This window comes from Mesoplodon densirostris, chromosome X (genome assembly GCF_025265405.1).
Source record: "Mesoplodon densirostris isolate mMesDen1 chromosome X, mMesDen1 primary haplotype, whole genome shotgun sequence".
Lineage (NCBI taxonomy): Eukaryota > Metazoa > Chordata > Mammalia > Artiodactyla > Ziphiidae > Mesoplodon > Mesoplodon densirostris.
In genome coordinates, this window is record NC_082681.1 from 92,915,903 (window position 1) to 92,943,781 (window position 27,879).

The 27,879-nt window shown below is 38.1% G+C and overlaps 1 pseudogene; it reads left to right on the plus strand.

Annotated features, from left to right (window-relative positions):
* The first annotated feature begins 3,365 nt into the window (after positions 1–3,365).
* Positions 3,366–27,879, plus strand: part of LOC132481694 (uncharacterized) — a 39,315-nt pseudogene continuing 14,801 nt past the window's right edge.

Genomic DNA, 27,879 nt, shown 5'->3' on the forward strand with positions numbered 1-27,879 from the left:
CAGGGGGCCCGGGTTCAATCCCTGGTCAGGGAACTAGATCCCACATGCATGCCACTACTAAGAGTTTGCATGCCATAACTAAGGAGCCCGCCTGCCTCAACTAAGGAGCCTGACAGCCACAACTAAGGAGCCCTGGTCCCAAGAGTTTAGGATTTTTTTTTTTTTTTTTTTTTTTTGCGGTATGCGGGCCTCTCACTGTTGTGGCCTCTCCCATTGTGGAGCACAGGCTCCGGACGCGCAGGCTCAGCGGCCATGGCTCACAGGCCCAGCCGCTCCGCGGCATGTGGGATCTTCCCGGAGAGGGGCATGAACCAGTGTCCCCCGCATCGGCAGGCGGACTCTCAACCACTGCGCCACCAGGGAAGCCCCCTTTTTTACTTTTTTTTTAAGAGTTTAGGATTTTAACATAATTCTGTCAGCAGAGTAAACAAGAACTAAGAAAAACTGCAAAATTTATCATTTGATTGAATTTATTGAGTTCTTTGTTCAGTGCTTCAGATGAACCTATGATCTTTCTCCTTTGACTTACTGATATAGTAGATTATTAAAATTTTCAAATATTTCCTAATACTACACCATGCTTTTATGACTAGGAAACTACCAGATTGTGGTAGATTTTTATAAACTGTTGAATTTTATTCACTCAAGCTTTATTGTTAAAAAAAATGTATGTTCGTAAGTGAGATAGAGCCATATTTTTATCTGTGTGGGTGGTATACCATCTCTTCCAGTTTTTAGAATCAGGGTTTAGACTCCCTTCATAATTTTGGAAGATTTCTATCTTTTCTTCTAGCTTCTAGATCACTTTTTAAAGTTGTTTTAGGAATTTGTGATTCATTAAAAGAATGGGATGATCGTATTCAATTTTCCTTGTGCGTTCAACAGTAATTTTGGTTCCCAAACCTAGTGGAAGAATAACAGCATTTTCTGATAAAGGTGTGGCTATTCAAAAGTGCATTCTAGGAAAGGGAGAGAGATACACTGTAAATAACATAGATGCTGATTACAGAGGGACTTGGGTGACTGTCCTAGTTCCACCACTTAGTGTATGACTTTCCCCAAATTAATCTTAATCTTTCAACCCTGAGTTTCTTCATCTGGGAAATGGGAATATAGTCCCCTCTCTTGCATTGTTCACCCCAAATTTAGCAAAGGGCAATTTTCACGTTATTACTCAAGTCAATGTGCAAGCCTGCTGGGATCAAGAGTAAAACATGTGGTAATTTACTAAGTAACCATTAACATCAACAAGTAGGAGGTAATAACTATTTTAGGAAATTGTATGTATTTCTGAGATTTTATTAATCTTCTTGAAGTTATGCTTATTATTTCTATGTATATTCCACATACATATTATTTCTACATAAAATGCATCACCTATTCTTTAATTTTCTGAAAATAGCACACATGCATGCTCTTAAAAGTTAAATAGTAACACTAGCCTTTAATGAAATCAGAGATCATTTGATTCTAAGTTCTGTTACACACACATAACCTACCCACTCCTGCTGCTCCGGCCCCCTGAGACAACTTTCATCTTTTCTGTTTCTCTGAAATTTACCATGATATTTCTAAATTATAGCCTTATAATGATTGTAGCATATTGAAAAAATGACCACAGGTGAGGACTTCTGGTTCTAGCTCCCTCGTGTAAAGAGGCTGGAAATCCTCACCCCCTTTCTTATAAGAAGAAGCTGGAAAAACTGAATCAACGTTAAAAAATATCATTGGCGAGCCGAGGTTGCAGAGCAAACCACCACCGCGAAAGACAGATTCAGAGTCACGATGGAGATCTGCTTACCTGGAGATGTCTCTAGAGCCATAAACATACAACACTTAAATGGTAAATTTGCTGAATTGCTTAAAGCTGAGCATGGAATAGTACGAGAGTAAGGGGGCCTTCACGTGTCTGTGAACTTTACCTTCAGGAAAATTTCCCCTCGTCCAGGCAGTGTGAGGCGACGCTGTAAATCCCCGGGTCAGAGATGGACGTGTGGAAACTCTGCACCCTGCACCTGCTGCAGAAGCTGTGCAGTGCCGGGTGGGTGTGGGATAGGTAAATAATGATGTTCTCAGCGCCCAGGAGGCGCATGAAGCGTGAGACTGGGAGGAGGGAGTATCTGTGCTGATTCTTCCTGCACAGCCTGCAGCTGCAAACCAGAACTCACAGGTTTGCAGGGGCGAGGCTCAAATTTAACCGTGAAGCAGTGGCAGCCCCCCGTGTAGTTCACCAGGCCTGGGTACTCGAAGTGTGGAGCAAACTTGGTCGTATGCATGCAGCCGAGATCTCACAGCTTCCCCAAGGTCTCCCAGCGCTCTGGCTGCGCGCTCAGTTTATCTCCTTTGAGGACACGGCGAGTGCCAGGGCGGCGCATGTGGCTATGGATCTTTTGGAGTCCGCTTCACTAGCCTGCCGACATTTTTCAGTAGTGTTCTTTGCCGCCGCTGGGCTCCTGACCTTAGACAAGCCAGTGGCTGCACGCGCCCGGCACCAAGACCAAAGTGGCTGCGCTGGTGGGGGCACTGAGGGTGAGGGTGGGGTTGGGGGGCGGGGAGCAAGGGGATCAGGGATCCCTGGCTGCTCTTGGCTGTGCGATTGAGCCGCAGTTCTCTTCCTTACCTTGCCTAGGGCATCCTCAGCCATAAAAGCAAATCTGGCCAGGGCGTCACCCTGCAGTACAGGGTGGGGGGTGTGCTCAGGTTCTAAGAACTTACCAGGTCGCCCCTTTGTCTGCACTACCAAGATTGACCACTTATTGGAAATGAGGCCAAGAGGCTCATCACCCTGAACCTAAAACAACTTTACTGCTGTAACATTTTGGCTAACTGTATATTGTAGCCCTTTCTCCAAAGAGATTTTTTAGATCATCCATACACACCTGGAGATTGCCTGTATCCATGCTCATCCTGTTACATATCTGCCCTGCGACCATGGAAATGGTCCTGAAATTCTTGGCTCCCAGTTATCTCATATGAGAAAAGGGGAATAATATGCTATATTCTGAAGTGGTGGGTAGTAAAGTCAAAAATGTATTTGAAGTACTATTTAATACAGCAGAAGGGAATTGAATTTATTATGACTATATTATTTCTAAATTCATTTTCCAATAATTTCCTAAGTTTTAAAACTTTTGTTGGATTTATTTTAGTTTCCTGCAGTGCCAAGATTCAGGAAGTGTTCTGGATGCTGGATGCATAAAAGCCAACATAACTTGATCCTTTTTCTCCAGTCTAGTGTGGTAGGCAGACACACAGACAAATTACAAGAAAAGGCTTTACATGAGAATTATCAGTCTTTTAGGGGTATTGTGAGACTGCACAAGAGAGACACAAAGAAAAAGGTTGAAGACTGGGATGGACTGGAGATGGGTCGCCAAAAAGGAAACAGGATTCCCAAGAGGAGCCGTGAACTTGGGAGCAAAACAGAAGCAACTGTTGCTCCAACACCCACTACTATCACTGAGGTCAGTAGCCATCAGGTGTCCTCCAGACAGGTGGGGCAGGAAAAACTGCTATACTACTTTCAAGGGCTTTACAGGAGTAGCACCTGAATTCTACTCACTTTTATCAGACTAATTTCTCTCCAGATGAGTGTCTTAGTTATCATGTCCTTGATAACTTCATAACATTCACTGAGGACTGAGTTGGGCCTGATGGTCAAGAAAGGCTGTGGGATTCTAGCATAGTTTCCTATTGCTGTTGTAACAAATTGCCACAATCTTCGTGTCTTAAAATAACCCAAATTTATTATTTCACCCTTATGGATCCACAGGGCTAAGTTCCTTTTGATGCTCTAGGGGACAATCTGTTTCTTTCCTTTTGCAGCTTCTAAAGACTGCCTACCTCTTGCTACATCTTCAAAGCCAATAGCATAGTCTCTCTCTCTGTCTCTGTCTCTGTCTCTGTCTCTCTCTCTCCCCCTCTCGCTCTCCCTCTCCCTCCCCTGCCTCCTTCCATTGTCACATCTTCTCTTCACTGACCCTTCTTTCTCCTTCTTATAAGGACCCTTGTGATTATACTGTGCCCACCTGGCTAATCCAGTAAACTCTTCTCATGTCAAGATCATTAACTTAATCACATCTGCAAAGTCCCTTTTGCCATATAAGGTAACATCCACAGGTCTGGAATTAGGATGTGGATACTCGGGGGAGGGGTATTTTTCAGTTTACCAGAATTTCCTTTCCCAGAGGCTAGGGAACCCCAGGCATTTTCACTCTCGTATTTGCAAAAGGTACTCCAATTGTTTCAGTCAGACTGAGATCCGACTTCTGCCTGCCAAGCCTTCCCACAACCAAACACTGGCCCATGGGGACAGATGTGGCTTATGGGAATAGGAGAGGTTTACCCTGGAGTGACAAATAAGCTGGACAGTCTAGGTTGTACCTGAAAGTGGTGGGCTAATCTCATCCAGATATTTACAAATCCTGCCCCACCAAGAGGCAGAGTACAAAGGAGAAATATCCCAGGAAGACTGTCCCTCATGTGTGCGGAGTCCTGCTAACTCCGTTTTAGGGTGCCCCCTTCACTTTATACCTCTTATTCATTTCAAGTCTAAGCTTAGACCTCATTTTCTCTAGGAAAACCTCTATGGTTCCTCAGCTGAATCTTGGATTGGTGCCCCACCTACTGTTTTCACAGCACCCTCTATGGTACACCTAATAGCTATTACTGACGATTAGCGATGTTAAGGATCTTTTCATGTGCCTGTTTGCTATCTGTATGTCTTCTTTGGAAGAATGTCTATTCAGGTCTTCTGTTCATTTTTAAGTCAAATTGTTTGTTTTTTGATATAAAGTTGTATGAGCTGTTTATATATTTTGGACATTAACCCCTTATCAATCATACCATTTGAAAATATTTTCTCCCATTCATTAGGTTGTCTTTCCTTTTGTTGATGATTTCCTTTGCTGTGCAAAAGCTTTTAAGTTTAATTAGGTTCTATTTGTTTATTTTTGCTTTTGTTTCCTTTGCCTTAGGATACAATCCCAAAAAATATTATGTCAAAGAGTGTTCTGCCTATGTTTTCCTCTAGGAAATTTATAGTTTCTGGTGTTACACTTAGGTCTTAATCCATTTTGAGTTTATTTTGTATATGGTGTGAGAAAATGTTCTAATTTCATTCTTTTACATGTAGCTGTCCAGTTTTCCCAGCACCAATTATTGAAGAGATTGTCTTTTATCCATCGTATTGATATATTCTTGCCTCCTTTGTCATAGATTAATTGACCGTAAGTGTGTGGGTTGATTTCTGGGCTGTCTATTATGTTCTGTTGATCTATGGTTCTATTTTTGTGTCCTTTTGAGAAGGATAGGTATTGACTCTTCTTTATGTATTTGGTAGACTTCCTCTGTGAAGCCGTCCGGTCCTGGACTTTTGTTTGCTGGGAGTATTTTTTTTAAAGATTTATTTATTTATTTATTTATTTATTTATATTTATTTTTGTCTGCGTCATGCAGGTTTTCTCTTCCCTAGTGGTGGTGTATGGGCTCCAGAGTGTGTGGGCTCTGTAGTTTGCGGCACACAGACTCTCTAGTTGAGGTGTGTGAGCTTAGTAGTTGTGGGGCACGGGCTTAGTTGCCCAAAGGCATGTGGGATCTTACTTCCCTGACCAGGGATAGAATGCATCCCCTGCATTGTAAGGTGGATTCTTTACCACTGGGCCACCAGGGAAGTCCCTCTGGGAGTATTTTTTTATTACTAATTCAATTTCACTCCTGGTGATTGGTCTGTTCAGACTGTCTATTTCTTCCTGATTTAGTCTTAGGAGATTGTGTGTTTCTAGAAATTTATCCATTTCTTTTAGGTTGTCCAAGTTGTTGGCATGTAACTGTTCATAGTATTCTCTTATGATTTATTGTATCTGTGATATTGGGTTGTAATGTCTCCTTTTTCATTTCCTATTTTGTTTATTTGGGTCCTCAATCCTTTCTTCATGATGAGCCTGCCTAAAGTCTTATCAATTCTGTTTATCTTCTCAAGAAACTGGCTCTTGGTTTCATTGATCTTTTCTATTGTTTTTTTGGTCTCTGTTTTATTTATTTCCTCTATGATCTTTATTGTTTACTACCTTCTGCTGATTTTGGGCGTTGTTTGTGCTTCTTTTTTAAATTCCTTTAGATGGTAGGCTAGATTATTTCATATTTTTTTTTTGTTTCTTAAGGTAGGCCTTTATCACCATAAACTTCCCTCCTAGAACTGCTTTTGCTGTGTCCCATAAATTTTAGAAAGTTGTGTTTTTACTTTCATTTGTCTCGAGTATTTTCTGATTTGCTTTTTGATTTCTTCATTGACATATTTTTTTAAAAATTTAAAAAAATATTAATTTATTTGGCTGCACTGGGTCTTAGTCGCCACACACAGGCTCTTCATTGAGGCGTGCGGGATCTTCATTGTGGCATACAGGGTTTTAGTTGCGGCATGTGGGATCTAGTTCCCTGACCAGGGATCGAACCCAAGCCCCCTGCATTGGGAGCATTCAGTCTAAACCACAGGACCACCAGGGAAGTCCTGACCTACTGGTTGTTTAGTAGCATGTTGTTTAATCTCCAAGTGTTTGTGTTTCTCCCATTTGTCTTCCTGTAATTGATTTCTACTTTCATACTGTGCAGTCAGAAAAACTGTTTGATATAATTTCTGTCCTCTTAAACTTGTTGAGACTTGTTTTGTGGCTAGCATGTGATCTATCCTGGAGAATGTTTCATGTGTACTTGAAAAGAATGTGTTTATGCTGTTTTTGGATGGAATGTCCTGTAGATATCTAAGTTCAACTGGTCTACTGTATCATCTAAGGCCACTCTTTCCTTATTGACATCTGTTTGATCAGTCCATTGATGTCCATAGGGGGTTAAAGTCCCCTACTATTATTGTATTGTTGCCAGTTTCTCACTTTATGTCTGTTAATATTCGCTTTTTATAAGATTTCCCAACTAGCTGTTGTTTATATGTGTCAGCATTGTATTTTGTGCTTTACATACAGATCAACACTGTGGGGTTGGTTTTACCAAACCCATTTTGTCTTTTTAATTTTTTTAGTGAATTTAGTTGACTAACATTATTGCATTGGTTTCAGATTACAGCATAGTGATGCAGGGGTTTTTTTGCAGATTATATTACATTATAGGTTATTATAAGACATTGAGTCTAATTCCCTGTGCTATACAGTAAATCCTTGTGGCTTATCTATTTTATGTGTAGTAGTTTGTATCTGTTAATCCCATACTCTTAACTTGCCCCTCCCCCACTTTTGTAACCATAAGTTTATTTTCTATGTCTGTGAGTCTGATTGTTTTGTATATAGAGTCATTAGTATTATTTTGTAGATTCCACATATAAGCAAAATCCTATAGTATTTGTCTTTCTCTGTCTGAGTTACTTCACTAAGTAGAATATTCTCTAGGTCCATCCATGTTACTACAAATAGCAATATTTTGTTCTTTCTTATGGTTGAGTAATATTCCATTATATATGTATACAGCATCTTCTTAAGCCAATTGTCTGTTGATGGGCACTTGGGCTGTGTCCATGTCTTGGCTATTGTAAACAGTGCTGCTATGAACATTGGGGTGCATATATCTTTTCATATTAGAGTTTTCATTTTTTCTGGATATATACCCAGTTGTGGGATTACTGGATCATATGGTACCTCTACTTTTAGTTTTTTGATAAACCTCCATACTGTTCTCCATAGTGGCTGCACCAATTTACATTCCCATCAACAGTGTAGGACAGTTCCTTTTTCTCCACACCCTCTCCAGCATTTGTTATTTGTAGACTTTTTGATGATAGCCATTCTGACCAGTGTGAGGTGATACCTCATTGTTGGGCTGCACCCCACAGGCCTACAGGACCTGTGGTCACCCAGCTTTAAGACTGAAGAAAGAGCCTGGAGTCAGTAACAGAGACATCGGTGGTTTAATGGATAGGGGAGATTACACATCTGAAGCAAGGTCCTGGAGTGACACTGCACCGTGTGGGGCTGACTGCACGCAGGACATGGGGGCAGTCTTTGCTGGGGGTGGGGGTGGGGAAGGGGAGATTACCAGTTATAAGGGAATTGACATCAGGTGGGCTCATTAGTTACCAGGGAAACCAGTAGAGGTGGAGGGACACGCCCCTCACCACACCTTTGTTAAGAACAATCACCAGCTGGGGCCTAGGGCAAGCATGCAGGAAGGTCAGTCACGTGAGTAGGGTTTAGGTGGAGCAGGCACTGGTCGTGCAGGTGATATACAGAGAACAAGAGAACAGCCATCTTGAGTGGCCTGAACATGTACTCATTGTAGTTTTGATTTGCATTTCTCTAATAATTAGTAATGTTGAACATCTTTGCATGTGCCTTTTGGCCATTTATCTGTATGTCTTCTTTGGAAATATGTCTATTTAGATCTTCTGCCCATTTTTTGACTGGGTTGTTTGTATTTCCAATATTGAAGTTTATGAGTTGTTTGTATATTTTGGAAATTAGTACCTTGTCAGTTGCATCGTTTGCACATATCCTCTCCCAGTCCATAGGTCATCTTTTCGTTTTGTTGATGGTTTCCTTGCTGTGGAAAAGCTTTTAACTTTAATTAGGTCCCATTTGTTTATTTTTGCTTTTATTTCTTTTGCCTTGGGAGACTGATTTAAAAAAAATATTTGTATGATTTAAGTCAAAAAATGTTTTGCCTGTGTTCTCTTCTAGGAGTTTTATGGTGTCATGTCTTACATTTAGGCCTTTAAACCATTTTGAGGGACTTCCCTGGAGGTCCAGTAGTTAGGATGTCACACTTCCACTGCAGGGGGCACGGTTCAATCCCTGGCTGGGGAACTAAGATCCCACATGCTGACATGCCATGCAGCAAGGCCAAAGAGTTAAAAAAACAAACAAAGAAAACCATTTTGGGTTCATTTTTGTATATGGTGTAAAGTAGTGTTCTAGTTTCATTGATTTATATGTAGGTGTCCAGCTTTCCCAAGACCGCTTATTGAAGAGATCTTTTCTCCACTGTATATTCTTGCCACCTTTGTCATAGATTAATTGACCGTAGGTGTGTGAGTTTACTTCTGGGTTCTCTATTCTGTTCCATTAATCTATATGTCTGTTTCTGTGCCACTACCTTGCAGTTTTGATTACTGTAGCTTTGTAGCATAGTCCGAAGTCTGGAAGAGTTATACCACCAGCTTTGTTCTTTCTTATCTGGATTGCTCTAGCAATTTTGGGTCTTTTGTGGTTCCATATACATTTTAGTAGTATTCTAGTTCTGCAAAAGATGTCATGGGGATTTTGATAGGGATTGCATTAAATCTGTAGATTGTTTTGAGTAAATATTTGCTTAATATCTTTAGGTGATCCTGTTTTTTTTGTTAAATAAATTTATTTATTTTTGGCTGTGTTGGGTCTTCGTTTCTGTGCGAGGGCTTTCTCTAGTTGCGGCAAGCCGGGGCCACTCTTCATCGTGGTGCGTGGGCCTCTCACTGTCGTGGCCTCTCTTGTTGTGGAGCACAAGCTCCAGATGTGCAGGCTCAGTCGTTTTTGCTCACAGGCCCAGTTGCTCTGCAGCATGTGGGATCCTCCCAGTCCAGGGCTCGAACCCGTGTCCCCTGCATTGGCAGGCAGATTCTCAACCACTGCGCCACCAGGCAAACCCCAGGTGCATATATGTTAACAAATGTTATATCCTCTTCTGTATTGGTCCTTTTATTATTACATAATGCCCTTTTTTTGTCTTTTGTTATAAACTTTGTTTTAAAGTCTACTTTGTCTGATATGGGTATTGTTACCCCAGCTCTCTTGTCATTTCCATTTGCAGGAAATATCTTTTTCCATCCCTGCACTTTCAGTCTGTGTGTGTCTTTAGTTCTGAAGTGAGTCTCTTGTGAGACCCATATAAGTAGGTTCTCTTTTTTTATCCAATCAGCCACCCTATTTATTTTGATTAAAACATTTAATCTGTTGACGTTTAAAATGATTGCTAATAGGTATGTACTTACTGCCATTTTGTTACTTATTTTCTGGTTATTTTTGTAGTTCTTAGTTCTTTTCTTGTTTTTGTTTCTTCCCTTCTGGTTTGATGATTTTCTTTAGTGGTATGCTTGTGTTTCTTTCTCTCCAGTTTTTGTCTATCTATTGTGGGATTTTGATTTGTGGTTACCATGGGGTTGATATATTTTGACCCATATCTATCTATATCTACTTGTTTTAAACTGATAGTCATTTAAGTTCAAACAAATTCTAAAAGATCTACATTTTTATTTCCCTCCCTGACATTTAGTGTTTTTAATGTCATATTTTACATCTTCATGTTTATCCATTAACTGTTTATTGTAATTATAGTTGATTTTACACTTTTTGTCTTTCAATCTTCAAACTAGTTTATTTAAGTGGTTGACCCACAGCCTCAACTATATATTTTCCTTTAATGGTGGGATTTTTCCTTTCATACAAATACTTCTTGTTGAATCCTTTTCTTTTCTACTTATAGAAGACCCTTTAATATTTTTTTAGGGTTGGTTTAGTCTTGATGAACTTCTAGTGTTTGCTTGTCCGAGAAGTTCTTTATCTCTCCTATTCTAAATGATAATCATGCTGGTTAGAGTATCCTAGGTTTTAGGGTTTTTTTTTTTCCTTTCAGCACTTTAAATATATCATGCCACCCTCTTGTGCTACAAAGTTTCTGCAAAAAGAGCAGCTGATAGCCTTATGTGGATTCCCTTGTATATGACTTGCTGTTTTTCTCATGCTGCCTTTAGAACTCTCTTTATCTTTAACTTTTCCCATTTTAACTATGTTATGTCAGTGTGGGTCTCTTTGGGTTCATCTTTTTGGGGATTCTCTGTGCTTCTTGTACCTGGATATCTGTTTCCTTCTTCAGGTTCGGGAAATTTTTAGCCATACTTTCATCAAATACCTTTTCAACACACTCTCTCTCTCTTCTCCTTCTGGTACCTCTATAATGTGGATGTTAGTATACTTGATGTTGTCCCAGAGGTCCCTTAACCTATTCTCATTTAAAAATTTTTGCTGTTCTGATTGGATTATTTTCATTATTCTATCTTCCAAATCACTTATGTGTTCTTCATATCACGTAGTCTGCTGTTAATTTCTTCTAGTGTGTTTTCATTTCAGTTATTGTATTCTCCAGCTTTGACTGGTTCTTTTTATATTAACATTTTTATATTAAATTCTCACTGTGTTCATCTATTATTTTCCCTAGTTCAGTTAGCATTCTTATTACTAATTGAAATTTTTATCTGATAAATTATTTTTCTGTTTCATTAGTTGTTTTTTCAGGGTTTTTTTTCTTGTTCTTTCATTTGGAACAGATTCCTCTTTCTCCTCATTTTGCTTAACTTCCTCTGTCTCTATGAAATTAGGTGAAATGGTTACCTATCCCAGTCTTGAAAGTGTGTCCTTGTATGGAAGCATCCCTACTCAGTCTATGTGTGCCCAGTGGCTTTGGTGGGAGAGCTGGATCTGAAGTGAGCACATGTTAGATCTTTCCCCAGGGTGAACTGGCAGCTACCCCCTTAATGGGGGGTCAGGCTGGAGATGGAGGGGCTAGAGCCAGAGCCAGGTGTGAGCCGGGCTTTTCCTATGTTCTCCCTATGCTCAGTGGCTATCTCCACCCTATCAGGGGTGGGGTAGTGTCCCAGGGTGCTGGAGTGGAAGTCCTGAGGTTTGGGTCTGTGCTGGTTCCTTTTCCTCTAAGTGTGCACACTCCACCCTCCCAGCATCAGCACTTATGCCCAAAAGGGGAGCAGTGCTGGAGCAAGAGGGGCCATAGCTAGCACCTGGTGTGGTCCAGGCATGTGCTGGGGTGGTTCGCGCAAACCAGTCAGAGCTCCAGACCATACCAATCTGTCACCAAATGCCAGTAATGTCCATCCTCACCCCTTTCAGAAGTAGTGCTGGGTGCCAGCCAAGTCTGTGCTTCCCAAGTGTGCATTCTCCTTTGCAACAGCTGCCTTCCCCCTACTGGGGAGCTCCACTGGAACAAGAGGGGCCAGGCAATTGACATGGATGGGAAACCAGCCAGAGTCCTGGGCAGTTTCTGTCTGCTTCTTCTGCCTTGTTCCCAGGAGTGTGTGTGCTGTTTATGAGCAGAGTCTCAGTTTCTTACAGCCCTCCTTTTAGTCCCATTGGTTTTCAAACCAGCTTAAGGGACTCTTCTTCCTGGTGTTGGACCCAAGAGCTGGGGTGCCAAATATATAGTTCGAGCTGCTCACTCCCCAGGGAGGGTCACTGAGCCTGTGTGATCCCCCTCATCTTCCATAATTTTTTGATATATGTATACATTGTGAAAAGATCACCACAATCAAATTATTTAACATATTCATCACCTCCCATTGTTACCTTTTTTGTGTGTGATAAGAACACTAGAGGTCTACTCCCTTAGGAATTTTCAAGTATGCATTATTATTAACTATAATTACCATGCTGTACATTAGATCACCAGAACTTATCCATTTTATGACTGAAAGTACGTACCCCTTGATCAGTATATCCCCTTTCCCCCCACCACCCAACCTTTGGTAACCAGTGTTCAACAGACTGATACTGTAAGTTCAACTTTTTTTTTTGATTCCACATATATGTGAGATCATTGGATATTTGTCTTTCTGTGTTTGACTTATTTCACTTAGGATAATGTTCTTCAGGTTCATCTGTGTTGTCCCAAATGTCAGGATTTTCTTCTTTTTAAAGAATATAAAATACTCCAGTGTGTGTTTGTGTGTGTATCAATCACATTTTTTTATCCATTCGTCTATTGAGGGACACTTAGGTTGTTTCCATACTTTGGCTACTGTGAATAATGCTGCAGTTAAGATGGGAGTGTGGATATCTATTCGAGATATTTTATTTCCTTCAGATATATACTCACAAGTGGGATTGGTGGATCATATAGTTGTTTTATTTTTAATTTTCAAGAACCCTCCATACTGTTTTCCATAGTGGCTGAACTTACATTCCGCCAGTCGTTCACAAGAGTTCACTTTTTTCCATATCCTCACCATCATTATCTTTTGAGTTTTTGATAATAGCCATTCTAACAGTGTGAGGTGATATCTCTGTGGTTTTGATTTGCATTTTCCTGGATATTAGTGATGTTGAGCACTTTTTCATGTACCTGTTGCCATTTATATGTATGTCTCCTTTGGAAAAATGTATATTCAATTCCTTTGCCCAATTTTTTTAATAATTTTTTTTAAGTTTTATTTATTTATGGCTGTGTTGGGTCTTCATTTCTGTGCAAGGGCTTTCTCTAGTTGCGGCAAGCCGGGGCCACTCTTCATCGTGGTGCACACACCTCTCACTATCGCAGCCTCTCTTGTTGCAGAGCACAGGCTCCAGACGTGCAGGCTCAGTAATTGTGGCTCACGGGCCTAGTTGCTCCAGGGCATGTGAGTTCTTCCCAGACCAGGGCTCGAACTCTTGTCCCCTGCATTGGCAGGCAGATTCTCAACCACTGCGCCACCAGGTAAGCCCCCTTTGCCCATTTTTAATTAGGTTGTGTTTTGTCTATTGAATTATATGAGTTCCTTTTAAGTTTTGGATTTTAACCCCTTATCAGATATGGTTTGCAAATATTTTCTTCCATTCCATAAGTTGCCTTTTCATTTTTTTGATTGAGTCTTTGCTGTTCAGAAACACTTTAATTTTATATAGTCCAACCTGTTTATTTTTGCTGTTGTTGCCTATGCTTTCAATGTTAAATCCAAAAATTCATTGCCAAGACCTATATCAAAGAGCATATGCTCTATGTAGGAATTTTATGTCTTCAGATCTTACATTTAAGTCTTTAATCCATTTTGAGTTGACTTTTATGTATGGTATAAAATAAGCATCCAGTTTTATGTGGATATCCAATTTTCTAAGAACCATTTAATTGAAAAGACTATCCTTTCCCATTGAGTATTCTTGGCTCCTTTGTCAACTATTAGTTGACCATATATGGGTGGGGTTATTTTTATTCACTTTATTCTGTTCCATTAGACCATGTGTCTCTTTGTATGCCAGTAACATATGTGTTTGATGACTATAGCTTTGTTATTTAGTTTGAAGTCAGGAAGTATGATGCCTCCAACTTTGTTATTCTCGCTCAAGATTGCTTTATCTAGGAACTTCCCCGGTGATCCAGTGGTTAAGACTCTGGGCTCCCAATGCAGGGGGCCCAGGTTTGATCCCTGATCAGGGAACTAGATCCCACATGCTACAACTAAAGATCCCGCATGTTGCAACTAAAAAAGATCCCACAGTCAGCAATGAAGATCCCGTGTGCTGCAATTAAGACCTGGCACAGACAAATAAATAATTATTTTTTAAAAAGATTGCTTCATCTGGGGAATTCCTTGGTGGTCCAGTGGTTAGGACTCCATGCTTCCACTGCAGGGGGCACAGGTTTGATCCCTGGTCAGGGAACAAAGATCTTGCAAGCCACGCAACATGGCTGAAACAAACAAAAAAAAGATTGCTTTATCTACTTGGGGGCTTTTGTGGTTCCATACAAATTTTAGGATTATTTCTATTTCTGTGAAACATGCCAATGGAATTTTGAAATGGATTGCATTGACTCTGTAGATTGCTTTGGGTAGAATGAACATTGTAGCAATATTTATTCTTTCAGTCCATGAGCACAAAATATATTTCCATTTATTTGTGTCTTATTTGATTTGTCTCATCAATGTTTTATAATTTTCAGTGTATAGATCTTTACCCTCCTGGTTAAATTCATTCCTAAGTACTTTACCCTTTTGATGCTATTGTAAATAGGATTTTTTTCTTATGGATATTTTTTTCTTATGGTCTTTTTGGATAATTTATTGCTACTATATAGAAATGCAACTGATTTTTGTATGTTGACTTCGTATCCTACAACTTTACTGAATTTGTATATTACTTTTAATAGTCTTTTTGCTATAATGTTTAGGGATTTCTATAAATAAGCTCATAGTGTCTGCAAATAGAGACAGTTTTACTTCTTCCTTTATGATTTGGATGGCCTTTATTCCTTTTTTTGCCTAATTTCTCTGGCTAGGCCTTCTAGTACTATATTGAATAGAAGTGGTAAGAATGGGCACCCTTGTCTTATTCCTGATCCTAGAGGAAAAGCTTTCGGGTTTTCTGCATTGAGTGTGATGTTAGTGGTCATATATGTTTTTATCTTGTTGAGGTACATTCCTACTACGCCTAATTTGTTGAAAGTTTTTGTCATCAGAGATTGTTGAATTTTGTCAAATGCTTTTTAACACATCTATTGTGAGGATCATATGATTTTTATTCTTAATGTTGTTAATGTGGTATATCATATTTCTTTAGTTGCATATGTAGAAGCATTTCTGTATCTTAGGGATAAGGACAACTTGATCATGTCATGTAATCCATTTAATGTGCTGTTGAATTTAGTTTCCTAGCATTTTATTGGAGATTTTTGCTTCCATGTTCATCAGGAATATTATCCTATAATTTTATTTTCTTGTAGTGTCCTTGTCTGGCTTTGTTATCAGGGTAATGGTGGCCTTATCAAGTGAGCTTTGGAACCTTCCCTCCTCCTCTTTAATATTTTGGAAGAGTTTTGGAAGGATTGGTATCAATTCTTCCTTAAATGTTTGGTAGAATTCACCACTGAAGCCATCTGGTTCTGGATCCTTCTTTGTTGGGAGATTTGTGATTACTGATTCAATCTCATCACTGGTTATTGGTCTGCTCAAGTTTTCACCTTTTTCATTTTGCTGTTGGTAGTTTGTTTGTTTCTAGGAATTTATACATTTCTTCTAGTTTTCCCAATTTATTTGTATAAAATTATTCATAGTAGCCCCTTATTATTTTTTTATGGTGTCAGTTGTAATGTCTCTTCTCTCACTTCTGATTTTATTTGTTGTGTTTTCTATCTTTTTTTCTTGGTCTACCCAAAGGTTTGTCAATTTTATCATTTCAAAACACACCTAAATTTCGTTGATCTTTTCTATCATTTTTCTAGTCTTAATTTGATTTATTTCTGCTGTGATCTTTGTTATTTCTTTCTTTGTGCTAACTTTGGGCTTAGTTTTTTCTTTTTCTATTTTCTTGAGAGGTAAAGTTAGCTAGATATGTGAGATCTTTCTTTTTTCTTAATGTAGGTGTTTATAGTTATAAACTTCCCTCTTAGAACTGCTTTTACTGCATATTATAAGTTCCGGTATGTTGCATTTCCATATTTGCTTTTTTCTCAAGATATTTTTTGATTTCTCTTTTTATTTCTTCTTTTACCCATTGTTTGTTCAGGATTGTGTTGTTTAATTTCCACCTATATGTGAAATGTCCTGTTTTCCTCCTGTTTTTGGTTTCTACTTTCATACCATATCATTGGAAATGATACTTGGTATGATTTAAATCTTTTCAAATTTTCTAAGAGTTGCTTTGTGGCCTAACATATGATATATCCTGGAGATGCTTGAGAAGAATTTGTATTCTGCTGCTGTTGGATGAAATGTTCTATATATGTCTGTTAGGTACATTGCTCCAAAGAGTAGCTCAGGTCCAATGATTCCTTATTGATTTTCTGGATGATCTATCCATCGTTGAAAAGTGGGTTATTGTAGTCCCCTACTCTTATTGCATTGCTTTCTATTTTTCCCTTCAACTCTGTTAATATTTGCTTCATATATTTAGAAGCACTGTTGCTGGAGCATGTATATTCACCATTGTTATTTCCTCTTAATGGATTGACCCTTCTATCATTTTATAATGACCATAGGTGTTATTGTCATTTTGATGCAAAGTGTATTTTGTCTAATATAAGTATAGTTATTCCTGTTCTCTTTAGGTTTCTGTTCACATGGAATATCTTTTCCCATCCTTTCACTTTCAGATATGAGTGTTCTTAATGGTGACGTGAGTCTCCTGTAGGCAGCATATAGTTGGATACTGTTCTATTATTCCTTCAGCAACTCTGTTTTGATTGGAGAGTTTAATCCATTTCACGTTTAAAGTAATTATTGATGGGTAAGGACTTACTGTTGCTATTTTGTTAATTGTTTTCTGAATATTTTGCAGATCCTTTGTTCCTCTCCTTTTTTCTTTCTTCCTTTGTGATTTTGATTTGATGATTTTCTATAGTGGTATACTTTGATTCCTTTACCTTTTTCTTTTGTGTATCTACTGTTGCTTTTTGCTTTGTGGTTACCATGGAGCTTACGTAAAGTATCTTATAGTTATAACAGTCTATACTAAGCTGATAACAACAACTTTGTTTGCATGTAAAAGCTTAACACTTTTACCCACCTCCCACATTTTATATTTTTGTTGTCACAATTTACATCTTTTTATATAGTGTATCCATTAACAAATTATGTCATTTTTATTAATTATAAATTAATTTTAATTCTTTTGTATTTTAACCTTTATACCAGAGTTATGTGATTTACACATCACCATTACAATATTAGTGTATTCTGAATCTGACTGTATATTTACCTTTACCAGTGAGTTTAATACTTTTATATGATTTCATGTTACTTGATAACATTCTTTCTTTCAACTGAACAACCCCCTTTAGCACTTTTTGTAAGGCAGTAGTAGTGATCAACTCTTTCAGCTTTTGTTTATCTGGGAATGTCTATATCTCTCCTTCAATTCTGAAGGTTAGCTTTGCCAGCTAAAGTATTCCTGGGTGGCAGTTTTTTTAATTTTCCAGTTAGAACTTTGAATATATGATTCCACTCTGTCTAAGCCTGCAAGGTTCTTGTTGAGAAATCTGATGATTGTCTTATGGAAACTTCCTTGTTTATGTTAAGTTTCTTTTTTCTTGCTGCTTTCAAGTTTCTTTTTTCCTTAATTTTTTTATAGTTTTTTTTTTTTTTTTTTTGGTTGTGCCACGAGGCTTGTGGGATCCTAGTTCCTGGACCAGGGATCAAACCCAGGCCCCCTGCAGTGGAAGCATGGAGTCCTAACCACTGGACCGCCAGGGAATTCCCTCTTTGTCTTTACTTTTTAACAATTTTATTTTTATATGTCATGGTGAAGTCTTCCTTGGGTTGAAAGTGATTGGAAACTTTTGAGCTTCATTTATTTCCCCAGAATTTGGAGGTTTTCAAGCATTATTTCTTTATATTAACTTTCTGCTCCTTTCTCCAACTCATTTCATTTTTGGATTTCCATAATGCAAATATTGTTTCATTTGATGGTGTCACATAAGTCCCATAGCTTTTTTCTTTTCTATTCTTTTTTTCTCTTTGTTCCTCTCATTGGATAATTTTAAATGACTTGCCTTTTAATTTTCTGATTGTTTCTTTTGTTTGATTATGTCTACCATTGAGACTCTCTATTGCAATTTTTAGCTAATTCATTGTATTTTTCAGCTCAAATATTTCTCTTTGGTTCTTTTTCTTTATGTTTTGTATCTCTTTCTTGAACTTCTCATTTTGTTTTTGCATTGTTTTCTTGATTTTGTTAAATTATTTATCTGTGTGCTTTTGTAGCTCCCTGGGATTATTTAGAACAATTATTTTGAATTCTTTGTCAGGCAGTTTATGGATCTCCATTTCTTTGGGGTTAGTTACTGGAAGTTTATTGTGTTCCTTTGGTGGTATCATGTTTCCCTGATTTTTCATGATCTCTGTAGCCTTGCATATATGTCTGCTCATTTGAAGAAGCAATCACCTCTCCCAGATTTTATGGACTGACTTCTGTAAGAAAAATCTTCATCTGTGGGTGGGGGCATGCTGGAGTGTGCTGTGGTCCTGGGTCTGTGATGTGACATGCCAAGTGCAGGGCCATGTCCAGAGGTTGTGGTGTCTTGTTAGCTTAGGCAGCTTGTGTTCACATCAACACCTGTGTCATCCTTGACAGCAAGTGCTGCAGGGAGTCTTTGGTGGCTTCAAGGACTCTTGGGGTCCTCAACAGCACCTCCAGGTCCAACAATGAGGGCTAGGGTCCAGTGACGGGGCTGTGGCCAACTTTGGGCACATGAAGAGCAGCAGAGGCCTGAGCTATCAGCGTGCACTTGTTTGGCTGCAGAGTCTAGGAGCGGGCAGACATACAGCAGTGGGGGCTGGTGACAGGAGTTGGTGGAGGGGACATGCAGGTGCACTTCTGCAGAGGCTAGCTGTGAGTATAATGATGCAGGCCAATGACAGGATCAGGGCCAGATCCAGGTGCACAAGCACACATGGGTTCCTGGGCTATTGGCAGGCAGTCATGCATCTGCAAAGGTACCTGCTGGTGAATGCATGGCAATGATAGCCAGTGACAGGAGTTGAGGCTAGCAAATGCATGTGGACAGCTGTAGTGGCTAGTTGTGGTCATGCACAGTGGTGCAGGCCAGTGACAGAAGCTGGTGCTGGATCCAGACCCACAGGCATTTGTGGGGACTTGGTTGTTGGCATGTACTCATGTGGCTGCAAGGGCTAGCCATGGGCATGCACACAGTGGTGGAGGTTTGCTATGGGGTTCTAGGCACTGTCATGAACACATGGATCTGCAGAGGCTGGGCTTGGCAGAGATCCAACACTGGGGTGTCTGTGATGGCACTGGCTTGGGTGGCTCTGGTGTGTGGTGGGGAGGGGGTGGGGATGAATTCAGATAGGTAATGTCTGTGAACCTGAAAATCTGTGGGTCCCTGAGTGATGAAATCTGATGAGGGTTCACAGTGGCTCTTCTGCCCATTGGTTTCCTCAGCAGCAAATTGCTGGGATCTTCTGCAGAGTAGTCTGATGAAAGCTGCAGGGGGAGGGTGTCACAGCATCCTCCAGGGGTACTAAGTCATCAGAGGCTAATGCTGTTGGACTCTTTTGCAGAGCAGGCCGCTGAGAACCATGGTTGCTCCCACTGTGTGGCTGACACTGGTAACTCCTGCCCTTCTTCCTTGTTCCTAGCCATCTCTAGATGTCTCAGATTTGCTGGTCTCTGGGTGGGATGAAACCAAAGAGGGTCCTTTTTGTAGTGCCTTGAAAGGCTGGGAAATATGGTGACTCACCCTGATCTCCTTTTTCTGGCAAGTGAACTCTCTTGGGCTAGGGAGTTCCATCTTGGCACTGAGCAGTGCTGGCCTGTGGGATAGGATAATGTAGGCAAAATGAAACTGTTCTTATTACCATTTCTATATGGTTATTCACAGGTTTTTTTTTGCTCCGCTGTGTTGCTGAACCTTCTTTAGTGTACTCCTGAGATCTCGCAAAGTTATTTTCATTTGTGGAGAGCTATCTAATTGTTGTTCTTTGTGGAAGAATGGAGGCTAGGGTTTCTTACTCTGCCATTTGTTGATGTCATTCAATTCAGTTTTTTAGCCATAGCTGGACAGCTTGGAGTCTGCCTATATATTTAGAGTTCAGAGGTCAACCAAGAATTTAGCAAATACCATGTGAAGAACTTCGCTTCCTCCTCTCTGGCTATTTCTATACCAGCATATACCGTCCTCACCTTCTATCTGCTATGGTTACCCCCAAACAGTGTACTCCAGTTTGTCAAGCCATCAAGACTGTAGATTTTCCATTTGAGTTTTTGGTCATTCTGTAAAAGAAGACTGGAACCTGCTCTCAGACTAAAATTCATAATAATGGTAAAATTATCTTTCTTTAAACATGTCATTCTCCTCTAATTTCTGCCTACTTTTGTTCATTCTCATACCTTCAGGTAAGTGTATGACTCTGTGTGTGTGTGTGTGTGTGTGTGTGTGTGTGTGTGTGTGTGTGTGTGTGAATTTATATAGTTGTTACCTGTAGGGAGGTTGGTCTGATAGGAACATTTATGCCATACCAGAAGCAGAACTTCATGAATTAATTTTGTTAATTTCCTAAATTTAATAATAAAATACTACCATATTAAGTACAGATGAAAAGTTTTAGCAACAACCTGAAAAATTCGTGCTAACATTAGTCAAAATAAAGCTGGAGAAGCGATATTAATTTCAGATAAAGCAGACTTCATAGCAAGGAAAATTACTGGAGGTAAAGAAGCACATTACATAATGACAAAGTGGTCCATACACTAATCCTTAATGTATATGTGTTTAACAATAGATCATCAAAATATGTAGGCAAAAGCTGATAGAAGAACAAGGAGAAATAGACAAATCCACTGTTATAGTTGGAGACTTCAACACCACTCTATCAATACACAACACATTCACATGCAGAAAATCAGTAAAGTTATAGGTGAGCAGAAGAGCACCATTGATCAACTGGATCGAATTGACATTTACAGCATACTTCATCCAAGAACATCAGAGTACACCTTTTTTCTCAAGCTCGCATGAAACATCGATAAGATCATATTCTGGGCTATAAAACAGACTCTAACAAATTTGAAGGAATAAAATTTATACAAAGCATGTTCTCAGACCACAATGTAATTAAACCAGAAATCAGTACCAGAAAGCTGGAAATCCCAAAATCTTGATATTAAACAACAAACTTCACTTTGTAATAATGCATGAGTAAAGGAATAAGTCTCTAGAGAAATTAAAAAGTATTTTGAACTAAATGAAAATGAAAACACAAATTATCAAAATCTTTAGGGTGCAGTGAAAGCAGAGCTTGGGAGGAAGTGTATAGCATTTAATGCATATATGGCAAAAGAAGAGATATCTAAAATCAATCTAAGCTCCACCTTAGGAAACTAGAGAAAGATGAACAAATTGTATCTATAGTAAGCAGAAGAAAGGAAAGAAAGGAAATAATAAAAATTAGAGCAGAAATCAATGAAATTAAAAATAGGAAATTAACAGAGAAAAATCAATGAAACCAGAAGCTAATTCATTGAAAAGATCAATAAAATGATAAATTTCTATCTAGGCTAACCAAAACAAAGAAAGATGACAAATTACTAATATCAGAAATTTTAAAATAACTATCACTACTGATCCCATGGACATTAAAAAGAATGATCAAATATATTATTAACAACTCTATGTCCACACATTTGAGAATTTAGATGAATGAAATGGACTAATTTCCTGAAAGACACAATCTACCAAAACTCATGCAAGGAGGAATAGATAACCTGAATAGGCATATATCTATTAACTAAATTGAATAATAATTAATAACCTTCCAAAATAGGGAGCACCATGCCCAAGTGGGTTCACTGGCGAATTCTACCAAATATTTAAAGAAGAAATGATACCATTGTCTAAAATTTCTTCTAGAAAATTGAAGCACAAAGAACATGTTCTAACTCATTCTATGAGTTCAGCATTATCTTAATACCAAAACCCAAAAAAGGTATTACAAAAAAGGAAAATTACACACCAATATCTCCCATGTATATAGATGCAAAACTCATCAAGAATTAATAGCAAATCAAATCTAACAATGTATAAGAAGAATTATACACCACAATCAAGTGAGATTTATTTCAAGTATGCAATGCTGTTTCAACATTTGAAAAATAATTAGTTTAATCCATCATATGAATAAGCTAAAAAAAAATGATCACATCAATAGATAAAATCCAACACCCATTCATGAAAAAAAAAACTTGGAAAAGTTTGCATAAATGGGAACTTCTTGAACTGATTAAGAACATCTACAAAAAAAAGCTATAGCTAATATTACACTTAGGATGAGAAACTAGATGCTCTCCCCCAAGATTAGGAGCAAGACAAATATGTCCCCTCTTCACTCCTATTCAGCCTCGTACTGGAATTCCTAGCTAATGCAATAATACAGGTAGAAAATAAAAGAAAAGGTATACAGTTAGTAATGGAAGAAATTGAAATGTCTTTTTCTCACAGATGACAGTATTGTCTGTGCAGAAAGTCCTAAAGAATTGACTAAAAAACTCTTCCCTGGGATTTCCCTGGCAGTCCAGTGGTTAAGACCTCACCTTCCAATGCAGGGGGTGAGGCTTTGATCCCTGGTTGGGGAGCTAAGGTCCCACATGCCTCACAGCCAAAAAACCAAAACATAAAACAGAAGAAATATTGTAACAAATTCAGTGAAAGAGTTTAAAAATAGTCCACATTAAAAAAAAAAAACCTCCCAGAACTAATAAGTGATTATAGCAAGGTTAAAGGATACAAGGTTAATATATAAAGTTCAATCACTTCCCTATATACCAGCAATAAACAACTGGAATTTGAAATAAAAAACACAATACCATTTACATTATTACCCCCAAAAATGAAATGCTTAGGTTTAAATCTAGCAAAATATGTATGAGATCTCTATGAGGAAAACTATAAAAGTCTAATGAAAGATATCAAAGAACTAAATAATTGAAAAGATATTTTATGTTTATGGATAGAAAGACTCAACATTGTCAAGATGTCATTTCTTCCTAACTTGATCTATACATTCAATGCAATCCCAAGCAAAATTCCAGCAAGTTATTTTGTTGATATCAACAAATTTATCCTAAAGTTTATACAGAAAGCAAAAAGACATAGAATAGCTAACACAATACTGAAGAAAAAACTTCAATACTTACCATAAAGCTATAATAATGAAGACAATGTGATACTGGCAGAATAATAGCAAATAGATCAATTGATTAGAATAGACACACACATATATAGTCAGCTGTGGTTCAACAAAAAGTCAAAAGCAATTTAATGGAGAAAGGATAACCTTTTAAACAAATTGTGCTGGAAGAACTAGGTATCCACATGTCAAAAATATGAATCTAGACAAAAACTTTCAAAAAATTAACTCAAAATGGATCATAGATCTGAATGTAAAGTGCAAAATAATATGACTTCTAGAAGATAACACAGGAGAAAATCTAGGTGAACTTGGGGGTTTGGTGATGACTTTTTAGATAAAACATCAGAAACACAACCCATGAAAGAAAAACATGGTAAGTTAGAACTCATTAAAATTAAAACTTATGCTTTGTGATAAACACTGTTAAGAGTATGAAAAAAGCCACAGACTGGGAGAAAATGTTTGCAAAACAAACATCTGATAAAAGATTGGTATCCAACATATACAGAGAACTATTCAAACTCAATAAAAAAAACAAGCATCCCAATGAAAAACGTTCAAGAGATCAGAACATATACCTTACCAAAGAAAAAATACAGATGGCAAATAAGCATATGAAAAAATGCTCAGCATCTTTTGTCATTAGAGAATTGAAAATTAACAACAGTGAGACACCACTTCACACCTATTAGAATGGTTAACATCCCAAACACAATGCCGAATGCTGATAGGGATGTGAAGAACCAGGCTCTTTCATTCATTGCTGTTCAGTATGAAAAATGATATGACAACGTTGGAATATACTCTGACAATTCTTTCAAAGATATTGATTTTCTTTAACATCTTTACTGGAGTATACTTGCTTTACAATGGTGTGTTAGTTTCTGCTTTATAAAAAAGTGAATCAGTTATACATATACATATGTCCCCATATCTCTACTCTCTTGCATCTCCCTCCCTCCCACCCTCCCTATCCCACCCCTCTAGGTGGGCGCAAAGCATGAAGCTAATCTCCCTGTGCTATGAGGCTGCTACCCAATAGCTTCCCCACTCTCTCACTTTATCCCAGCTTACCTTTCCCCCTCCCCATATCCTCAAGTCCATTCTCTAGTAGGTCTGCATCTTTATTCCTGTCTTGCCCCTAGGTTCTACATAACCATTTTTTTTTAGATTCCATGTATATGTGTTAGCATACGGTATTAGTTTTTCTCTTTTTGACTTACTTCACTCTGTATGACATACTCTAGGTCCATCCACCTCACTGCAAATACCTCAGTTTCGTTCCTTTTTATGGCTGAGTAATATTCCATTGTATATATGTGCCACATCATCTTCATCCATTCATCTGTTGATGGGCACTTAGGTTGCTCCCATGTCATGTCTATTGTAAATAGAGCTGCAATGAACATTTTGGTATATGACTCTTTTTGAATTATGGTTTTCTCAGGGTATATGCCCAGTAGTGGGATTGCTGGGTCGTATGGTAGTTCTATTTTTAGTTTTTTAAGGAAAGTCCATACTGTTCTTCATAGTGGCTGTATCAATTTACATTCCCACCAACACTGCAAGAGGGTTCCCTTTTCGCCACACCCTCTCCAGCATTTATTGTTTGTAGATTTTTTGATGATGGTCATTCTGACTGGTGTGAGAGGATATCTCATTGTAGTTTTGATTTGCATTTCTCTAAAGATTAATGATGTTGAGCATTCTCTCATGTGTCTGTTGGCAATCTGTATATCTTCTTTGGAGAAATGTCTATTTAGGTCTTCTGCCCATTTATGGATTGGGTTGTTTGTTTTTTTAATATTGAGCTGCATGAGCTGCTTGTAAATTTTGGAGATTAATCCTTTGTCAGTTGCTTCATTTGCAAATATTTTCTCCCATTCTGAGGGCTGTCTTTTCGTCCTGTTTATGGTTTACTTTGCTGTGCAAAAGCTTTTAAGTTTCATTAGGTCCCATTTGTTTATTTTTGTTTTTATTTCCATTACTCTAGGCGGTGGGTCAAAAAGGATATTCCTGTGATTTAGATCATAGACTGTTCTGCCTATGTTTTCCTCTAAGAGTTTGATGGTGTCTGGCCTTACATTTAGGTCTTTGATCCATTTTGAATTTATTTTTGTGTATGCTGTTATGGAGTGTTCTAATTTCATTCTTTTACATGTAGCTGTCCAGTTTTCCCAGCACCACTTATTGAAGAGGCTGTCTTTTCTCCGCTGTATACTCTTGCCTCCTTAGTCAAAGATAAGGTGACCATATGTGTGTGGGTTTATCTCTGGAGTTTCTATCCTGTTCCATTGATCTATATTTCTGTTTCTGTGCCAGTACCATACTTCCTTGATTCTTGTAGCTTTGTAATATAGTCTGAAGTCAGGGAGCCTCATGCCTCCAGCTCCGTTTTTTGTTCTCAAGATTGCTTTGGCTATTTGGGGTCTTTTGTGTTTCCATACAAATTGTGAAATTTTTTGTTCTAGTTCTGTGAAAAATGCCAGTGGTAGTTTGATAGGGATTGCATTGAATCTGTAGATTGCTTTGGGTAGTAGAGTCATTTTCACAGTGTTGATTCTTCCAATCCAAGCACATGGTATATCTCTCCATCTATTTGTATCATCTTTAATTTTTTTCATCAGTTTATTTTAATTTTCTGCATACAGGTGTTTTGTCCCCTTAGGTAGGTTTATTCCTAGATATTTTATTCTTTTTGTTGCAATGGTAAATGAGAGTGTTTTCTTAATTTCACTTTCAGATTTCTTATCATTAGTGTATAGGAATGCCAGAGATTTCTGTGCATTAATTTTGTATCCTGCTACTTTACCAAATTCATTGATTAGCTCTAGTAGTTTTCTGGTAGCACCTTTAGGATACTCTATGTATAGTATCATGTTATCTGCAAACAGTGACAGCTTTACTTCTTTTCTGATTTGGATTCCTTTTATTTTTCTTCTCTGATTGCTGTGGCTAACACTTCCAAAACTATGTTGAATAATAGTGGTGAGAGTGGGCAAACTTGTCTTGTTCTTGATCTTAGTGGAAATGGTTTCAGTTTTTCACCATTGAGGACAATGTTGGGTGTGGGTTTGTTATGCCCTTTATTATGTTGAGGAACGTTCCCTCTATGCCTAATTTCTGCAGGGTTTTTATCATAAATTGGTGTTGAATTTTGTCGAAAGCTTTCTCTGCATTTATTGAGACGATCATATGGATTTTCTCCTTTAATATGTTAATATGGTGTATCACTTTGATTGATTTGCATATATTGAAGAATCCCCACATTCCTGGGATAAACCCCTCTTGATCCTGGTGTATGATCTTTTTAATGTGCTGTTGGATTCTGTTTGCTAGTATTTTGTTGAGGATTTTTGCATCTATGTTCATCAGTGATATTGGCCTGTAGTTTTTTTTTTTTTTTTCTGACGTCTTTGTCTGCTTTTAGTATCAGACTGATGGTGGCCTCATAGAATGGGTTTGGGAGTGTTTCCCGCTCTGCTATATTTTGGAAGAGTTTGAGAAGAATAGGTATTAGCTGTTCTCTAAATGTTGGATAGAATTCACCTGTGAAGCCATCTGCTCCTGGGCTTTTGTTTGTTGGAAGATTTTTAATCACAGTTTCAATTTCAGTGCTTCTGATTTGTCTGTTCATATTTTCTATTTCTTCCTGGTTCAGTCTCGGAAGGTTGTGCATTTCTATGAATTTGTCCATTTCTTCCAGGTTGTCCATTTTATTGGCATTGAGTTGCTTGTAGTAATCTCTCATGATACTTTGTATTTCTGCAGTGTCAGTTGTTACTTCTCCTTTTTCATTTCTAATTTTATTGGTTTGAGTCTTCTCTCTTTTTTTATTGATAAGTCTGGCTAATGGTTTATCAATTTTGTTTATCTTCCAAAGAACCAGCTTTTAGTTTTACTGATCTTTGCTATCATGTCCTTCATTTCTTTTTCATTTATTTCTGATCTGATCTTTATGATTTCTTTCCTGCTGCTAACTTTGGAGTTTTTTTCTTCTTTTTTCTCTAATTGCATTAGGTATAAGGTTATGTTGTTTATGTGAGTTATTTCCTAAGGTAGGGCTGTATTGCTATAAACTTCCCTCTTAGAACTGCTTTTGCTGTATCCCATAGGTTTTGCGTCATCGTGTTTTCTTTGTCATTTGTTTCTAGGTATTTTTTGATTTCCCCTTTGATTTCTTTAGTGATCTCTTGGTTATTAAGTAGTGTGTTGTTTAGCCTCCATGTGTTTGTATTTCTTACAGATCTTTTCCTGTAATTGATATCTAGTCTCATAGCGGTGCGGTGGGAAAAGATACTTGATACAATTTCAATTTTCTTAAATTTACCAAGGCTTGATTTGTGACCCAAGATATGATCTATCCTGGAGAATGTTCCTTGAGCACTTGAGAAGAATATGTATTCTGTTGTTTTGGATGGGATGTCCTATAAATACCACTTAAGTTCATCTTGTTTAAAGTATCATTTAAAGCTTGTGTTTTCTTAGTTATTTTCGTT